The following is an 18705-nucleotide window of genomic DNA, read 5'->3' as shown; positions in this document are numbered from 1 at the left end:
GCTGAATTATCTTGAGCTGTGGTATGATAATGATTGATAATTGGTGGCATGTTGTGGAGTGCAAGTAGGGGTCGTCAATGGGCCGGGCTCGGCCCATTCATAGCGGGCTTGGGCTGGGCCGGGCCTTGCTATATTTTTAAATAATGGCGGGCCGGGCCGGGCTTTATTAAAAATCGAAGGATCCAAGCCCATCCATATAAAGCGGGCCTTGCGGGCTTTTTCGGGCCGGGCCGGGCTTGGCCTTGCGGGCTTTTTTGGGCCGGGCCTTGCGGGCTTTATTTATAAATAAATGTTTAAAAACACAAATATTTTTTTTTAATCAAGCTTTGGAAATTCATTGGATAATGATCAAATACAACCAAAGATAACAAATCTATATAACTATATTGTACCCAAAAAAATTTATATTTATATATAGATACTAATTTATTGATAAATAAATTTTTAAAGACACTAATTTTTTATAAATCTATATTTATACATCATACACTCCAAAGAGCAACATATAGCAATTCAAAGAAAATGAGAAAACCGACCGTTGGATGTGATTATTACAATAAATTATACGTGTGGTTAAAAATTTAGTCAATTTCACCGTATTTTCGAAACCGATCGGATTGGTCAACCGTAGTCACTTGCATGTTTTCTTGGTTGACTAATGGAGTGATGACCGCAAAACTTGCTCATTTTTTTACATCACGTTTGTAAATATTTCATCGATGGATGTGCGTGGACATAAGATAAAAAAAAAATTAATTAATTTTAATTACAAATACATTGGCCTATACCAATTTGCCTCTTAAAGTTGTATGACTTGGTACATTACATTTAAATTGTTGAGGTTCATTCTAAAGCAAACATGAAGTGGAAAATGAATTTGGAAAAACCAACCGTTTGATGGATAGATTGTAATATTTTATGGTGGTTGTAGAAAATCCAGCCAATTTGGTTCTCGTTTTGAATTCGATCAACTAGGTCAAACGTAGTTACTCTTATAAACCTATAATTATATATCATACACTCCAAATAGCAACCCCTATCAATTCAAAGAAAATGGAAAAACCGACCGTTGGATGAGTTTATTACAATAAATTATGAGTGTGGTAAAAAATTTAGCCAATTTCACCATATTTTCGAATCCGATCAGATTGGTCAATCGATATGTAGAATATATATATATGCACATTAGCACATATTTTATATAGAAGTATAAGAACTTCCACACACACACACATATATTGATATATATATAAACACACACACACACACACACATATATATATATATAGATCTATATATATATATATAACACATATATATAAACACACACACACACACACACATATATTGATATATATAATTTTATATAATATATATTTATTTGCGGGTTTTGACGAGCCAGGCCTAGCGGGCTTTTGGCGGGCAGGGCCTATGGACCGGGCCGGGTTTCTAACCCCTAAACCAAGCCCGGCCCTCTACCCACAGGGCCGGGCCTATGGTGGGCTTTGTGACGGGCCCGGCAGGGCTTTTGGCCTTGCGGGCCTCCATCGGCCCACTAGGCCCACGGGCTAAATGATGACCCCTAAGTGCAAGAGTGGCAGCATCATCCTCCATTTAGGAGAAAAGAGAAGCCTGCACGTGACAAACAAAAAATAGCAGCAGAACTTGTTGGCTAGGATGGCTACAACTGTAGCAGAATTATCAGTGGGGCAGGACCAAACAATGGTGCAGCAGCAGTCTTGTCGGCTGGTGATCAATCAAACAAAAAAGTGCCCAGCAACTTTTAATTGAACAAGGGGGTACGACACCTTTTAATTAAACAAAAGGTGTGTCAATTGATGGTGACCTTCAAGACTTATTTCGAACTTCAAGGTTTGGGTGTTTTTCGGATTTCGATTTCGGGTTTCAAATTTGGCCTTCGATTTCGGGTTTCAAAGTACAGTTTAAGCTCACAGGATTGAACCTGCTTTGATACCAAGTAAAAAATAAGAATTAGGTGTTTGTTTGTTATGCTTCAATACTATTCATCTCCAAAAATAGGAGGTATATAATGAGATACAAGAGTAGTCCTAATAGGAAAAGATCTCTCTACATCTACAAGGAAAGTAAATATTTACAGAATATTCTACAACTCACCCTACTCCTATACGCGAAGACCCGCTCTTGCTCTTGGCTTTCTAGTGCTAGTTTCTGAAACTTCTTCATGTCGTCCTTGTATTCATGAGTGCTATACGTATTCCATGCTTCCATAGGAGTTGTAGGCCGTAATTCGACATGGTATGAACCCTTCATTTAATTCCTCTAGAGAAAAGAGTGGAAATGAAATCATGAGATTGGAGATGATCTCCTTCCAAAGCTTGAACTACCTGCTTTTAGTCGGTTTGAAAATGAAATCAGCATTTGCAGAGTCAGATTGGAAATGATTAAACATCTTAGGAATGTCGACAATTTTTAACCATACAAGTACACTAGGATAGTTCTACCAAACAGAATCTACATGCATCTGTCCCGAAGCAATTAATGATCTTCTCTTCCACCCTTGTTTATGAAATACCTCATGAATATAGTAACAACACATCTTGACTACCATTTGCACGTTCTTCGAAAGGAAGCTCTTATTTCATGGCTATGCCTAAGTTCTAATATATATATATATATGTGTGTGTGTGTGTGTGTGTATTCAAGTGAAAAACCAAGAAAACCTGCCCTTACACCAGATTGGATGATCCTATCGATGTAAACACTACTAGAAAAACACCATTTAAGGACACTGAAACTGTGTCCTTAAATACATACAAGGACTCTTTAAAAAAGAGTCATCTATCCAGCAGTCATTATAAGTCTCAAACAAGGACACTGAAAACGTGTCCTCTTTTCTATATGAGGACACAGTTTGTGTGCCCTTAAAGCTCTAGATGCAGTGTCCTTAAATTCATAAGACGACACCTAAATTGCATCCTTATATCTTCTAATAGGTGTCCTCTATTCTATACTAGGACACACAAACTGTGTCCTAAAAGCTCTGAAAATGGAGTCCTTAAAACCATAAGAGGACACAAAAAATACACTCATATGTGTCCTTAAAACTAAAACAGGACACTTAAAAGAGTCATAGAGGACGTTCAAAACGTGTCCTTAAAACTTGTAAAAAACCCAAAAAAAAAATTAATTAATAATAAAAGGAAGCTTTCTCCAATTGTACACCCCTCAAAATACACCACCAAATGCAATATTAACTGAATCAAAATACACCATATGCAAACAAATTTATAAAGTATAACAAATTACAGTTCAACAATTCTAGTCAAGTAAATCAATGTCCTGCACCTTGTAGGTTTATAGTTACTTAATCTGCTTCCCAATATCTTCAATCATAACCTGATAAATATAGCACAAACCAATATCAAGTACATATTAACACTCTTGAAATTCAACAATTAGAATGAGCCAAGACTAGAATCCAACCACAGGGCTTATCAACAGGTCTTCCAACCAACAATATATAATTCAAATTAGTCTGTATTACAACGTCTCATTTTCATATACAATTGCAACAGAAGTATGAAAAATAAAAATCAATTACTCAGTACTTGCAAACTACACAAACAAACTCATCAGCAACCAAAAATTAAAAGCTAATATCAAAGCATATCAAATAGACCTGCATAAGTGTAGAGAGATGACATAGAATTTATTATTCATAATACATAAATGGAACATCAAATCATCTTTAGATCAAGATGAAAAGCATATCCACTTACATTGGAAAGTGTCACTTGTAAACCTGTCAATTTATACGACTACACCTCTATGGTATACCAAAAAAAGGAAAAGAAAAAAAAAAAGAGACGTTGTGGGTACCTGTAAAATAGCAGGCAATGCTTCATCGTACAGTACTGTGTAAAAGGTAGAAATGTAGGTAATGCTTCATCGTACAGTACTGTGCAGACATGCAAAACTGGGACTGATTGCCAATATTCACTACCTGATACAATTGCCAAAAGGCCAATTATTTCAATATTCAAATGAAGTCATTCTTTAAGACAGGTATATTATGCATCATGGTATCAAGTTAATGCTGAATGCCTGATCTGCTACAATACCAAAGAAAAGAAAGACAAAAACTGGAAACAACTTACCTTGAGAAGCCTTTGATACACCATCAATAGCAGCCCACATATCTCCACTGCAACATAGCTACAACCAATGAGAAATGTATGTTAATACATGATGGCAACTCTCCATGAAACAATAAGTATTCATACTTTACCATTAAGATGGCAAGTCCTGACCTTTTACAACCAATGAGGAATGTGCATTACAACACTAAATTTTGAAATGACTCATTAAAGGAAAATTAAGATTTCAAGTTGCAAAGAAACAAGTAGATGAACACATTAGACAATATTTGAAGACATCAGTTATAATATAAGGCTGTAACTGCTTAAAGATAGTATTTGCTCCAGATCCTAAAAGGCCAAGAAGAAGGCTTTTTTTTATTTATCATTTTTCTGATATTAATGGAATATAAAGGACACACACACACACACGTAAGTATACACGATTGCAGCTTGTCTTCTCTTTGTGAAATTGCGCAGAAGGTAGACTTTAGTTTTGTTTCAAAAGGTAAACATGTCAAGGCTCACTTGAATCATCTTTTTGATTAAGCTCAGGCACAATCACCTCCTCCTCATCAAAAACTTCTTGAAGATCGATAACCTTCATAATACTGTAAATGCAACAATACCCATTTAAATTCCACCTCTTAAATCATAGATCATTATCCTGAGATTCATCTGTTAAAAAATCCACTAACCAAAAAAAAAAAAACAGAGAAAAGAAAAAATTATACCCAACATCACTCACCAGGCCATGTAAAGGATGTATGACATGTAGTCTACCTCTCAAACGAGGATATATCATCTGTACCAAGGATAGATATAGAACACATGTTAAAATGTTTCTCCTACTTTCAAAATTACATTCAAAGGTTTTTAATTTCTTGGGCAGCCCATTTCAGAAACTGCTTATTTGATAAAAATAATTACCTCTCAAACATCACTTTCAGAATATTGCTCTAGTCGTTGCTTCAAACATTTTTGGGTCCTGTGGAATGACAAGAGAATAAAAATACAATTAGACTAGCTATTACAGTTCATCTACTTGAGATTCCTAGTGAATATAAATTGATAATGAAAAAAGTTACCATGCCTTGATTAACTAACAATCTCAAGTATCAAGCTACTCATTATTAGGTTCCAATCTGTTGCACAATCAAGTCTTCATTCAAAATTCCTTCAATATCCAAATCTATATGAAATACAACCTAGAAATGATAGAGTTTGAAGATTATACCTGATAAACAGATGAGAGAAGAGGGTGCCTCTACTCATCTTGGCAACCAAACCAGCACCTAAATAAATGAAAGCGAGAAAAATAGAAATACCAAAATCAACAGCTACATATGATAAAACGAAACACCTTCCTCAAAGTAAAATTTCAAACAAACTTGAATATACATCCAACCAATTAATTTATATATATCTAATAATGAAGAAGTTGAAGAGAAACAGAACAATAGAATCTGAGAAACCCTTGGATAATCTTACCTGAACAGGATGAGTAGATAATCTCCCAGTTTCGATTTCGATTTGGGGTTGAGAAACAGAATCAGAAATCCCAAATTACATAGAAAATCAAAAGCCCTAAATTGATATTTTCAATATTCCTACCTAATTCCATATTGCAAATGAGAAAATGAAAACATAAATAAATATCCAGATCTGAAAATATTTTCCCAGGAAAATCTCATCTTCGATGGGTGAATGAGAACGAGCTTTCAAAATTCCCAATTTCATAAAACTCGAAAGCCCAGAATTAAAGATCCTTAATTTCATAAAACTCAAAAGCCCTAAATTGATATTGGAGAGAAAAAAATTACTTGTTTCAAGTCTGTAGCTTTAGCAGCATACGTCGGGAATCAGGATCCATGATGTTGGTCTAAGAGAGCCATAAGCAGACTGAGAGACTTCTAGATCTGTTCAATTACTGAATAGAAGAATAAAATTAAGGATAAAATTACTGAAACGCACACAATTAAGGATTCTGAATGAACCCTCCAGCATACCATCTGATTCAGATCTAGACAGAGAACAAAGCCACCGCCAGTCAATGCTCTTAGATCGATCCTCGTTAGAGGCAATGGAGAGAGCTCGTACATCCTGGTGAAAGAACCCGACGAAGAATCATGAACCAGTACCCACAACTATTACCCAGAACCAAACAGATTTGACGAGAAGAAGAAAAAGCCATAGACAGATTGAGAAGGAGGGAGAATTACCCATCCGTGGTGAGTGAATTTGGTTTGCTCAGAGCAAAAGAATTGAGCTCGGATTTGTTTTCTTCGACGAGGAAGAGATGCAGACGAGAGAGAGAGAGATGGGTCAACTAAAATGATAGAGGCCAATTTTATCAGCCAACCTAAAGTGCGAATTGGTGTGGGAAAAAAAAAAGTGGGAAATTTAACTTTTGGCAAAAAAAATTCAGCCGGGGCAGCGAAGTTTGTTTGCTCCTGTTTTTTCTTGTTCGTCCTCATAAGCTTATTAGGACACGTTGACAAAAATGAGTCTTTATTGGGTGTCCTTCTATGTGGTTTTTCTAGTAGTGAAAATGCAAGCTAATCAGGTAGAATGAGGAGACATCCAAAGCCGATACACCCCAACTCCTTAATGCGGGAAGCGTGAATACGATAGTAAGAGGTTCCATCAAGCGTCGAAAGCCATATGAGATGAGCTAGAATCCACTAGCAATTACGGGCACATCCGTAAGAAACATAGAGAAACTTCTCTAATATTTGGTTTTTTATTGATAACTTGAATGAAAATTACAATCTAAGAGGTGCCTTATATAGGGCACATAGCATAAACCTAATACAACTAGAAAACATAAAGAACAATTTATTGTAGACTAAAACTAGGAAACCTAATTAAACCTGATTAAATAAAAATCGGAAATAAAATCCTAGATACTAAAGAATATTACGTTTGGAATCTCAGTCAAGATTTTGCTCGAGAATCCCGATATATCCAAAAGAGTAATTTATGATTAATTCTGTCATTAAGAAGCCTATTTGAATACCAATTTCCAATATTCAAATTATTTTTCTTAATGTGAAGACGCTTCTTTCTTTTCGAGATTTTTGATTGAAATTTGCTAAAATCTCGTCCTACATCAGTCTCCTCCACTTGAAAAGAACTCGACCTCGAGTTCCTCTTGTATGCAGCTCGATCTTTAGTAGGAATAAAACATGATAAGCCATCAACTTCAATATTCTTGAAATTGAAAGGTATCACCATGAATCCAATACCGTAGACAAGTTTAGAATAAGCATGTTGAAACTTGAACTCCTCCACTTGAAAAGGAATGGGCAATGACTTCTCCTTGGGTTGATCTTGAACACAATTAGGCATGCATGACATGGATATCGATGTGATGAATGAATCAACTTCCTTATCCTTAATGAGTTTCTCTTCAATCTTCAAAGTTGCTTCTTCATGTTCCTTTTCACACACCTCAGGATGGTCATTCTTGACGTTCTTCCTTCTAGGCTTGATTTTAATTTTGTGCGACTCCCACCTAAATAAATATGTGTTGCCTTTGCAATAACCACCTTTGACGCTTTCATGCCATGGTCTTCCAAAAAGCACATCAATGTCGTCCATGTCAATCACATGACAAGTAATCTCTTCTTTATAAAATTTTCCCATAGAGACAGGAATTCTACAAACCTCTGTTACTTGTGCATATTCATCCTCTCCAAATGGAATCCAGTATGGATCACTCAGCTTCACTGTCGGTAATTGAAAATAATCCACAACTTTGTTTGCTACAAAGTTCTCTCGTAGACCACTGTCAATTATTACAGAGCATACCTTGTCTTTGATGATACATGTAGTTCGGAAGTCGTCGTAATCCGGCGTCGTGAATATCCAATGTTCCATGTTTCTTCTTCTTTTTGTTTTCTCTTTTGGATTGATGAGGTTGTCCTAGGGCGAATCCCTTGGCATGTTCCTCTTCAACGAAACTTTCTTTGATAGATACTCTACGACTAGCGTCGTTGAGGTTGGTGGTAGTGAACTTCTCCCTTGAATCGTCGTCTGCTAAGAAGCTGACGATACCCGCTTTGATACCAAATGATGCGGGAAGCGTGAACACAATAGTAAGAGGCTCCGTCAAGCGTCGAAAGCCATATGAGATGAGCTAGAATCCACTAGCAATTACGGGCACAGCCGTAAGAAACATAGAGAAACTTCTCTAATATTTGGTTTTTTATTGATAACTTGAATGAAAATTACAATCTAAGAGGTGCCTTATATAGGGCACATAGCATAAACCTAATACAACTAGAAAACATAAAGAACAATTTATTGTAGACTAAAACTAGGAAACCTAATTAAACCTGATTAAATAAAAATCAGAAATAAAATCCTAGATATTAAAGAATATTACGTTTGGAATCTCAGTCAAGATTTTCCTCGAGAATCCCGATATATCCAAAAGAGTCATTTATGATTAATTATATCATTAAGAAGCCTATTCGAATACCAATTTCTAATATTCAAATTATTTTTCTTAATGTGAAGACGCTTATTTCTTTTTGAGATTTTTGGTTAAAATTTGCTAAAATCTCGTCCTACATCACTCCTGAACAACCTTACAAAGTTAAAGACAGGAACACTTCGCAATATACAGTAAAGAAAGATGGAATCTCAATGAGCAAACACATAAATATCCACTTTTGAGGCTAGCGATGTATTCCAGACTCACATTAGGACAATTGAATATTTTGAATTTAAGGAGGATATAAATAAGATCGATGGACCTATTGGGTGAGCTCAACTTACAAAGTAGTAAGATAACCTAGCTCATTCGTGCCCAACGTTGAGCAGAATGACGGATGCAAGCAGCCATAAAAGCCATTTCACTGGAGATGTAGTCATTCTGCAGCCTCATGTCAACAAGGCTATCAAAGTTGCCCTGATCCAATGCTTGCCTGAACAACGGTCTTGCCTGAATTTAATGACAGTGTCTATAATCCCATTCAAGATCGCTTATTATCCACACAGAAGACTCGACTGCTGCTCTATACCAAGAGAAAGCATTCAGCAGAACAACTGAACATCTTAATGTATGAGTAAAACGAGTATGTCATGAACCAATAATTATTCTTTTTAAAATGTATAATTAAACAGCCATAACTCAAACTGCTCTATTACCACGAAGTAATAAACTGCACAATTAGATGTGATTATATGGTATACTAACTGGTACCAGCAATAATATATCTGTTTGAGCCCAAAAGTAATTTTGTTGAAATCCTTTAGTGGGTCTGAACCAGTGGGCCGATATCTGCGGCCCAAAAATGGGACTATACGGATTTGGGTTGTGGTATTGCTTATCCCGTGTTTCATAAGGAGATATCGTCCTTAAGTGAGCGCTCGTGGGGGCGTGAAGATATATTTGCAATCAATACATGCGTATCCTACTGCTTGCATCCAGCGATCGTATCTAGGATTCTCATAGAGGCAATTAATCCTTGCCTATATTCTAGCGACGATAGAAGAGGATAGTTATCGCTCATAATAATATCAATGCTATCAAGAGTTTTGATTTGATTCAAGGCCAATAACTGTGGCCCAAGATATGGTATTCCATTCCTATTAGGGAAGTGAATCTGCAATAAGCCTATATATAGAGGCTAAACACGATACAAGAAAGGACCTTTTGACCTTAGAATCTCTCTGCTAATCCCAGCGATTATAAAGCCTCCCCGGAGCAAACCCTCAACCTAGTTGAAGCTCGGTGATCGCCCGCCAGTCCTAGTCTCCTCGCGAGCCGACTGTCAGCCTCACCAGATCAACCCGGCGACCGTATTTCCAGTCCCAGTCTCCCTAGGAGCCGACTGCGAGCACAACCGCCATTGTTACTTCCAGCGAAGCAAGGGTAACGCCCTCGCAACCCAGCGAAGCTAGAGTCACGCTTTAGCAAACTCGTGTTCCTCTCCAACTTCCCATTGATTGCTCTGCTCGGCTTTCAAGTTGAGTATCGATTTGGTGAACGCAAAGAGACCACAACCAAAGCCCTTACCCGCGTAAGGCAAGAAGTCCTTTTCCGGAAGGCAAGAAAAGAACCTTGTGACGAGGTTGGTGCTCTCCTCGTCCACAGCGCTTGAAGAAGAAGTCAGGTCACGGGACTACCCCAACGACTGCACCCCGTGGTGCTGGCACGCCTGCGCAACCATTCGCTCAAAAGAGACTGTTTGCACACCAGTTGGTTTTGGAGCCAAACAATATCTACAGTAGTGGCAGCAAAATCCCAACAGCTCCATTCATCAATTAAACTTAAATGATTGATTAGAAATAGCGACTGCACCCCAAGCTTATGAAGTTTTTAATAGCAACAAGGTCATTTGGCCAAGTGGTTTTTGAGTTTCTACGAGAGGAGGAGGATGAACAGTGTGAAACTTGGAGAAATTTAAGGGAAAAAAAAAAGAAAGAAAGAGAAAGCTTGTGGAGCCGAGCTTCACATCAAAAACTGCATTTCTTCAGAAGGAAGAAACATGGGAGCCAAATATTGTTCGAAATCTAGGGATGTTTAGTTTTCAAAGGACTTGGCAGATTATTAAAATGTTTCCAAATGAGTGAGAGTGGAGAAAGGTCAAATTGGACAGAAAACAGGTCAAGCGTTCTGCTTCTTGAAGATCAGTTGCTTTTGGAGCAGCACAGTTTATAACTCCAATGGAATTTGGGATATAATTTTATATGGACGCAAAGATGGAAGTGTCTAGTTTGATTTCCAACTGGAATCACCGTCATTGCGTACCTGTAACTTGATGGGAGATAATTTTATGAGGATGCATCAAAGAGGCATTCCTGGCCCTTTAATGAAGATTCTTTTGTTTCCCAAAGAAGGGAAAAAAAAAAGCATCAAATAGGCTTTAATTTGAGAATTTATATCTCAATCCCTAATCATGTAGAGACAGTTGTAATACAAGATAGATCAAGGTTTCAAGAACTATATTGAATACAATTTAAATTCCAATAAAAGACATGACAAACCAACTTTACAGTTTATTGATATACAGAATACAAAATACATGTATTGGTCAAAATAATAATAATACAACATGTATACAGAGATTTCACTAAACTACATTAAAAATTATTCCTTCTTCAAATTGTGCCTACAATAAATGATGTCGATCAACTTTGTTCCCCCTGCCAACTCCATCTAGGAGCTAATTGGGGACTAATGTGAATGATAGATTTTGATATGAACACACTAGCCACCAGATCCAATCAAACTTTACTATGGGAAGAAGCACTTAAATGGTTCAAACAACCGAGTATGCAACTCAGAGGAAAGCTCACTTACCTACCCGAACAATAGATACATTCACTTTACCAAATGTACAGTTAGAAGTGGTGTTTCCAAGTAAGCATGTCAATAGCATCTGTGGTTCAGCAAATTAGGGAGAATACAGGGTGGAGAGTGGGACAAATTGGCATTGTTCAAGAACGTGGGAGTTGGTTGTCAAGAGCTTTTACCATATATAGTCTTGGCTGTCTTTGTTCATTCGCCCGCGTTCAATATCTTGAGTGGTTTGTTGGCCTTCACCACCGGAGGCAGATTGGTGCTGGCCAAAATCACTGCTGGACCCACTGGTCTCACTAGCTAATTCCTTGATCTAGCCCTTGGCTTTCTAGTGCCAACTTTCTAAATTTCAACATGTCTTCCTTGTATTTACGAGTGCTGTATTGTGTGCTTTCAGAGGAAATGTATATCATACTTTGACCTGGTATAACTCCTTCATTTAATTCATCTGGAGAAAGATTGCCTTCCAAAGCTCGAACTACCTGCTTTTGATCAAATATTAGAATAAAATGCCAAATGCTGAACTATGGTGTTTATATGGGTTTCATGATATTATTATGTAGATAGTCACGCATTTGGAAAGTCACATGATATTATTATGTATATAGTCACGCATTGTTCAAGTTTTGCCGTTAAATGAGATAACAGTTTTTCCAACTATAAAGTCATAAACAAGAATCCAACATCTGTGTGGAAGAGGGTTTCCTTTTCCACCATACTTTATCAAATACCTCCATGGATACAGTAACCACACATCATGACTACGAAAAATTCTAATATGGACCAAGGTGTAGGTAGACCATAGGCAAAATGAAGGGCAAAATAGGGCATTTGGTGGCAAAATATCTGATTTTTTTGCCTAGGTGCAGGTGGACCTTGGTCCATGGAAGTCTCTTTTGAAAGTTTGGAGGCTCTTATGTTATGGACGTCACAAAGTGCTAATAGTTTGAACTATTCAAGTAAAAGCCAACCATAAAACCAAGAGAACCTACCAGGGATTGGTGGTTTGGTCCTAGGCCTATTGTCAGTTGGTCTTGACTGATGTAAAACAAAAACTAAAGGGATCATTTTAGAAGAAGACAATTTCAAAGATGATCTAAAAGACTAAAACCGATGCTTGACATCCTTCCAAAGTAATAGCCTGGCATAGCTTACGATACACTTCAACAAAGACAAAATTTTAATAATTAAACACACCAAATATATATGTATATATTTACATATATTAAGAGGAGTCCTACGAGACACCATACTCACAGAAAGATATTTGAATTGTAAAGAAAAAGGAGGATGCAAACAAGACAAATAGATCTATCGCATCAGCTCAAACTAACTTCGGAACTTTGTAAGATTACCTGGCTCATTTTTGGCCGACGGTGGGCAGAATGTCGCACAGAAGCAGCAGCGCAGGCAATCATACGAGTCATTTCGCTGGAGTTGTAAACATTCTGCAACCTTTCATCAACAAGACCATCAATGTTTCCCTTTTCCAATGCTCGCGCGAGCAAAGGCCTTGCCTGAAATTCAATAACAGTGTCTATAATCTTTCCGGGCCATTCAAGCTTCATAGTTACAAAAAGTTTCACAGGGAGAGAGCAGAGCAGAGAATTCTCCATGAAAGCATATAGCAAGATTTGACGAAAGAAGGCCATAACAGTAAAACGGATAGGTCATGAAGCAACTACGTTATCTTTTAATAAGATGCAGCCATATTACGACACACTGATGCAGATGAACTGTCAAGAATTAGTAGTGAGAATATTGTATACGCACCCACTCAACCAAGCTATCATCAGTGAAGGAATGAGTTGTGAAGGAATGAGTTTTATCAATGGGTTGGCGTCCAGTAATCAATTCCAATAGCACAACTCCGAATGAGAAGACATCTGACTTATCACTGAGCTTTCCACTGGCTGCATATTCAGGATCTAAGTATCTGAATATTTACAAACAAGTAACGGATGAAACACTTAGTAAATCAACCACTACAACCTTTCAGTACAAACTTAGACTGCATGGAACCTACAAATCAGTGTTGAAGTAATCCAGACTCCATCGATCTTACCCAAAAGTTCCCATAACCCTTGTGGAGACATGAGTATCTGTATCTAAGGCAAACTTGGCGAGTCCAAAGTCTGCAACCTGAACAAAGAATACATATATACAATACATAGTACACGTTAATATTATCTGCATTTGATAAGAAATGAAAAATACATTCAATAACTCCTCTTAAGAGTATAGTCTTATTCGGAAACTAAGCAGTACTGATAGGAAAATTTTACATTAATTTATCCTTGTAATATCCAACTAACACACATTTCTTTGCTTTTGACATGGGCAGTGGCAGATGAAGGAAAACAAAGTCATCAAGGATCAAGATTTTGGTGATATAGTAACAAACTCTGGACCTCGTATATAAATGCTTTTCTCCTTTTCTATTTCAATTGTATTTATAAGAAAAACAAAGTCATCAAGGATTTTCATCCCATTACCAAATTGACCATCATGTCTTCAAAGTAAGTGTAATTTTTCACATAAAGGGTTTGTTTTTCAGTCTTAGTGTTTATGAGATTACTTTAGTCATCAAGCTTTATAGCTTTGTGAGCAACTATGCAGCAAGAACATCATGAGCTTTATGTATCAAAATGTGAAAGCTATTACAACCTACCTTTGCCAGCTTTGTGACCAACTATGTAGCGAGAACATCATGAGCTTTATACATTTGAAGTGTATGATGAATCATATCAAAATGTGAAAGCTATTACAACCTACCTTTGCCTCAAAGTCGTCATCAATAAGAATATTGGCAGCCTTGATGTCACGGTGTATGATCTTGGGATGACCTGAAGATATCGCTCAAGAGTAGGCAATTACTTGCAAGGAAAATAACAGCCCAGAAAATTTGTATGTAGTTCCCAAAATAAAAAAAGGTAGCATTCAAAGAGAACTTACAGTCCTCATGGAGATATGCCAATCCTTTTGCAGATCCTAGAGCAATTCTCATTCTTGTCGGCCAAGTCATAGTTGGTCGCCCCTTTCCTGCAAAATTTTTCTTTGATAAGATTCTCTCAGAGACCAGACTGCCCTCTTTTTATTCTTTGGTGATTGCAGGAAAACAGCGAGGAATATAATGAACAAAAACCACCGTAAGGACTTACGATGCAAGTGAAATTCCAAGGTGTTGTTGGAAATGAACTCATAAACAAGCAATCTCTGGGCCCCACTAATGCAGTATCCAACCAGTGATACAAGATGTCTGTGATGGACACGATTAATGACTTCAACCTCTGCCTGGAATTCACGGTCCCCCTGTCCACTCCCAGCTTTCAGCTGTTTAATTGCAACCACTTTCCCATTTGGAAGAACACCTTTATGGACAAAACCAAAGCCTCCTTGACCAAGAAGATTGTCGTTGGAGAATCCATTTGTTGCCCTGACTAATTCTTCGTATGTAAATGTGCTTTCGGAAAATCCAAAGGCTGGGGGCGGTTTATCTGATCCATACAATTCATCCTCAGAAACAGTGGCGGAACCTGAAACTTCTCAATGGGGGGGGCCAAAAATATTGATAAATTTTTTTTTCAACAACTGATATTTACTATAAAATTCAAATACAAACAAATATTGAATAACAAAAACGAAAAATTATTTTTTCTTCATTTTCGATGCCATATATTAAGAATCCATTAATATTCTCCTTTAAATGCACCTTAATTAATAATTTATAGAATTCTATAAGCTAAATAAGTCAACTAATGAAGTTAATTATTATAATTATCAGTTTACAAGGAGTAATTATTGTTAAGACTTTAATTTGGGGGGCCATGATTGTAAATTATAGTTTAATTTACTTTTAATTAGGATAAAAACACAAACCAATCAATAGCTTAGCAGCATTTTTCAAAATAATTTGGGGGGGGGGGCCAGGGCCCACTCCGGCCCCCATATAGTTCCGCCATTGCTTAGAAAGTAAACGGCCGTGTGGGAATTGAACGTATATGACTTTGTATTCAAATTCATAAGCTTTCATGAAAGTTTACATGCAAACGAATGTCTGACACTAATTTTCTCACTGAGAGCAAGGTGAAAGCCAATTTAGCACGAGATCGATGGTGGTTGTCTTTTGACACTATCAAAGATGAAACATTAATATTACACCAACAAAAGAACTGCGTAGACGAAACCATTCTGTTTTCATTAGTCCAGAGATTTATAATGGCTGCTTGGTGGGGAACAAACTAGGACAAAGTGGTGTTAGATCAGTGGTTAGAGCGCCCACTACCTAGGCTCCAGGTCCTGAGTTCGAGTCACTATGGGGGTAGGTGTGAAATCCTTTGATCATTTTTTCACACAAAAAAAAAAAAAAAAAACTTGGACAAATAAAAAGGTGCTAAGACAAAGCAAGTTGCAAGCAAGTGAAATGTAACACTAGGCCTGGCATTTAAACCCATAACCCGCAAACCCGCACGCTAAAAACCAGCCCATTTATTAATCCAGGCTAAAAAAAAGCCCGCACGCAAAAAACCCGCAAATTAACGGGTTTTGCAGGCTAAACCCGTTGGAATCCATTAACTCAAAACCCTTTCCAAAAACCCATTTCTAGCAAACTTTTAGGATTTTTAATTTTTTAAAATTTGATTTACTCTCAAACTTTATCTTATTCTAGCAATCATTACCAAACGAGACATTAATTGTAAAAATACGTGATCCGTGAGGATTCGACCATTGAATCGTAGTATAATTTTGTGAGGATGATTCTAAAGGCGATTTAGGACGATCCAACCGTTGGATCTTCACATAATTTTGAGAGGATGTTCCTAAGGGCGATCCGTGAGGATCCGACCGTTGGATCATCATATAATTTTGTGAGGATGATTCTAAGGGCGATTCGAGACGATCCAACTGTTGGATCTTCGTATAATTTTGAGAGGATGAACCTAAGGGCGATCCATGAGGATCTGACCGTTAGATCATCGTATAAATCGGTAAAGATGATCCTCTAGGTGATCCGTGAGGATCTGACCGTTGGATCTTCGTATAAGTTTGAGAGGATGAACCTAAGGGCGATCCGTGAGGAGCTGACCGTTAGATCATCGTATAAATCAGTAAAGATGATCCTCTAGGTGATCCGTGAGGATCTGACCGTTAGATCTTCGTATAATTTTGAGAGGATGAACCTAAGGGCGATCCGTGAGGATCTGACCGTTGGATCATAATATAAATCGGTAAAGATGATCCTCCTGGTGATTCGTGGGATTGATTGTTGGATCTTCGTATAATTTTGAGAGGATGAACCTAAAGGTGATCCGTGAGGATCCGACCGTTGGATCATCGTATAAATCGGTTAAAATGATCCTTTAGGTGATCTGTGAGGATCCGACGTTGGATCGTGGTATAATTGTGATTTGTGAATTATTTTTTGTCAAAAAAGGAAAGGAAAAAAAATCCAAAAAGATAGAAAATAAAAAATTTCAAAATAGAAAACAAAAAAAGTTCATATAAAGAAAACTGCAAATGCGGGGTTATATACATAAGTCTTAATTGGTTTTAGTTGCTTTGATAAAAAGTTAAAAAAAAAAAAAATGTTTACGGGTTTTAACGAGTTCCAACGGATAACCGCAAACCCGCCGGGTTTAGCCCACAAAACCCGTTAAGCTAACGGGTTCTTACCGGGTCGATCTGTTAAGAACCCGCACGGTACTCGCACTATACCCGCACGTTGCCAGGCCTAATAACACGATAAAGATCTATGAAGTCAACTAAATCATCAATTAATGGAAATCCTCCCCATTAAACTAAAATACTAAATATATAATCTCCAGTGGCACGTCTAAATCAAAGTCAGCAGTTATAGAAAATCAGGAAAAATTAAATGAATGACTCTCTAACTACTAGAATCTAATAGGATGTATACAAGAAATTAAGATAGGATCAATTTCAAATCAAATTTAACATTCCACTGGCAATAGGAACCTTCATTGTATTAACTCCACTACTAACTAAGCATTTCTAATGCCGCTCTATTCCTATACCTAGTGGTTTGCCCAAAAAAAAAAAATTCAATATGCAAGAACTTCAAGACTTCTGCTTATAAGTTTTGAATTACCTTTGGGTTGTTGCCCTGAGTACTCATTAGCTCTCGCTAACCTGTTCTTCCGTCTCCGATAGATAAAGAAGATAATGACCACTACAACAAGTACACTGAACCCTCCTGTCGCAACTCCGACTATAACCCCGACCGGCGTGCTCGACGGCGAGTTCCCTATGGGCAGCGGAGGGATGGCATACGGAGGGGGGTTATACTCAGGCGGAGGCGGAGGGGGGTCAGACTGAGGCGGAGGCGGAGGGGGGTTATACTCAGGCGGAGGCAGAGGGGGGTCAGACTGAGGCGGAGACGGAGTGGGGTCCGATGGAGGGGGTCAGACTGAGGCGGAGACGGAGGGGGGTCCGATGGAGGGGGGTCAGACTGAGGCGGAGACGGAGGGGGGTCCGATGGAGTGGGGTCAGACTGAGGCGGAGACGGAGGGGGGTCCGATGGAGTGGGGTCAGACTGAGGCGGAGACGGAGGGGGGTCCGATGGAGGGGGTCAGACTGAGGCGGAGACGGAGGGGGGTCCGATGGAGGGGGGTCAGACTGAGGCGGAGACGGAGGGGGGTCCGATGGAGTGGGGTCAGACTGAGGCGGAGACGGAGGGGGTCCGATGGAGTGGGGTCAGACTGAGGCGGAGACGGCGGGGGGTCCGATGGAGTGGGTTCAGACTGAGGCGGAGACGGAGGGGGGTCCGATGGAGTGGGTTCAGCCTCAGGCGCAGACGGAGGGGGGTCCGATGGAGTGGGTTCACTAGCCTCAGGCGGAGACGGAGGGGGGTCAGAATCAGTCATTGTAGCAGTAGCGGTGGCGTGGTCCGTTGGGGGAGGGGGAGGAGGTGAGGTGGAGTTTTTGAATTTGACTTGGTGAAGAAGATATGCAGGGACCTGGTTTTGGTTAAGTGAGACTGTGAGAGTTGGGGGATGGAAGACCGTTACAATTCGTATTGCATTACGTCATAACAGAAAAAATGAGTTGGATTTGGAAAATTCTTCATTCTTTTTTAATTTTTTTTATTCCGACTGGAATCGAGAATTTTATGTTAAATTATTTTATATGTAAGACAATTACTGAAATATAAAAATTACGGATTCAAATCTCATTGTTAGGTGAGTGGGATTGGTGAAGTGGGTAGAGAAGGGAAAATACAAATAATAAAGATAAAAAATTGATATAATGGAA

General features: G+C 38.3%; 1 long non-coding RNA gene and 1 pseudogene across 1 annotated transcript; both read right to left on the bottom strand.

Moving 5' to 3' along the window:
* Positions 1–2971: 2971 nt before the first annotated feature.
* Positions 2972–4186, bottom strand: LOC121051751. The gene is made up of 3 exons (XR_005806801.1): positions 4140–4186; positions 3862–3985; positions 2972–3378 (listed from the first exon to the last, which is right to left on the bottom strand). It is a non-coding gene; the product is annotated as an uncharacterized LOC121051751 (long non-coding RNA).
* Positions 4187–11100: 6914 nt separating this feature from the next.
* LOC112185552 lies at positions 11101–18317 on the bottom strand (annotated as a pseudogene).
* Positions 18318–18705: the final 388 nt, after the last annotated feature.

Source organism: Rosa chinensis, chromosome 2, assembly GCF_002994745.2.
Source record: "Rosa chinensis cultivar Old Blush chromosome 2, RchiOBHm-V2, whole genome shotgun sequence".
In the NCBI taxonomy this organism is placed as follows: domain Eukaryota; kingdom Viridiplantae; phylum Streptophyta; class Magnoliopsida; order Rosales; family Rosaceae; genus Rosa; species Rosa chinensis.
Note: the sequence above shows the minus strand (reverse complement) of the source record. Positions and strands in the feature narration are given on the sequence as shown.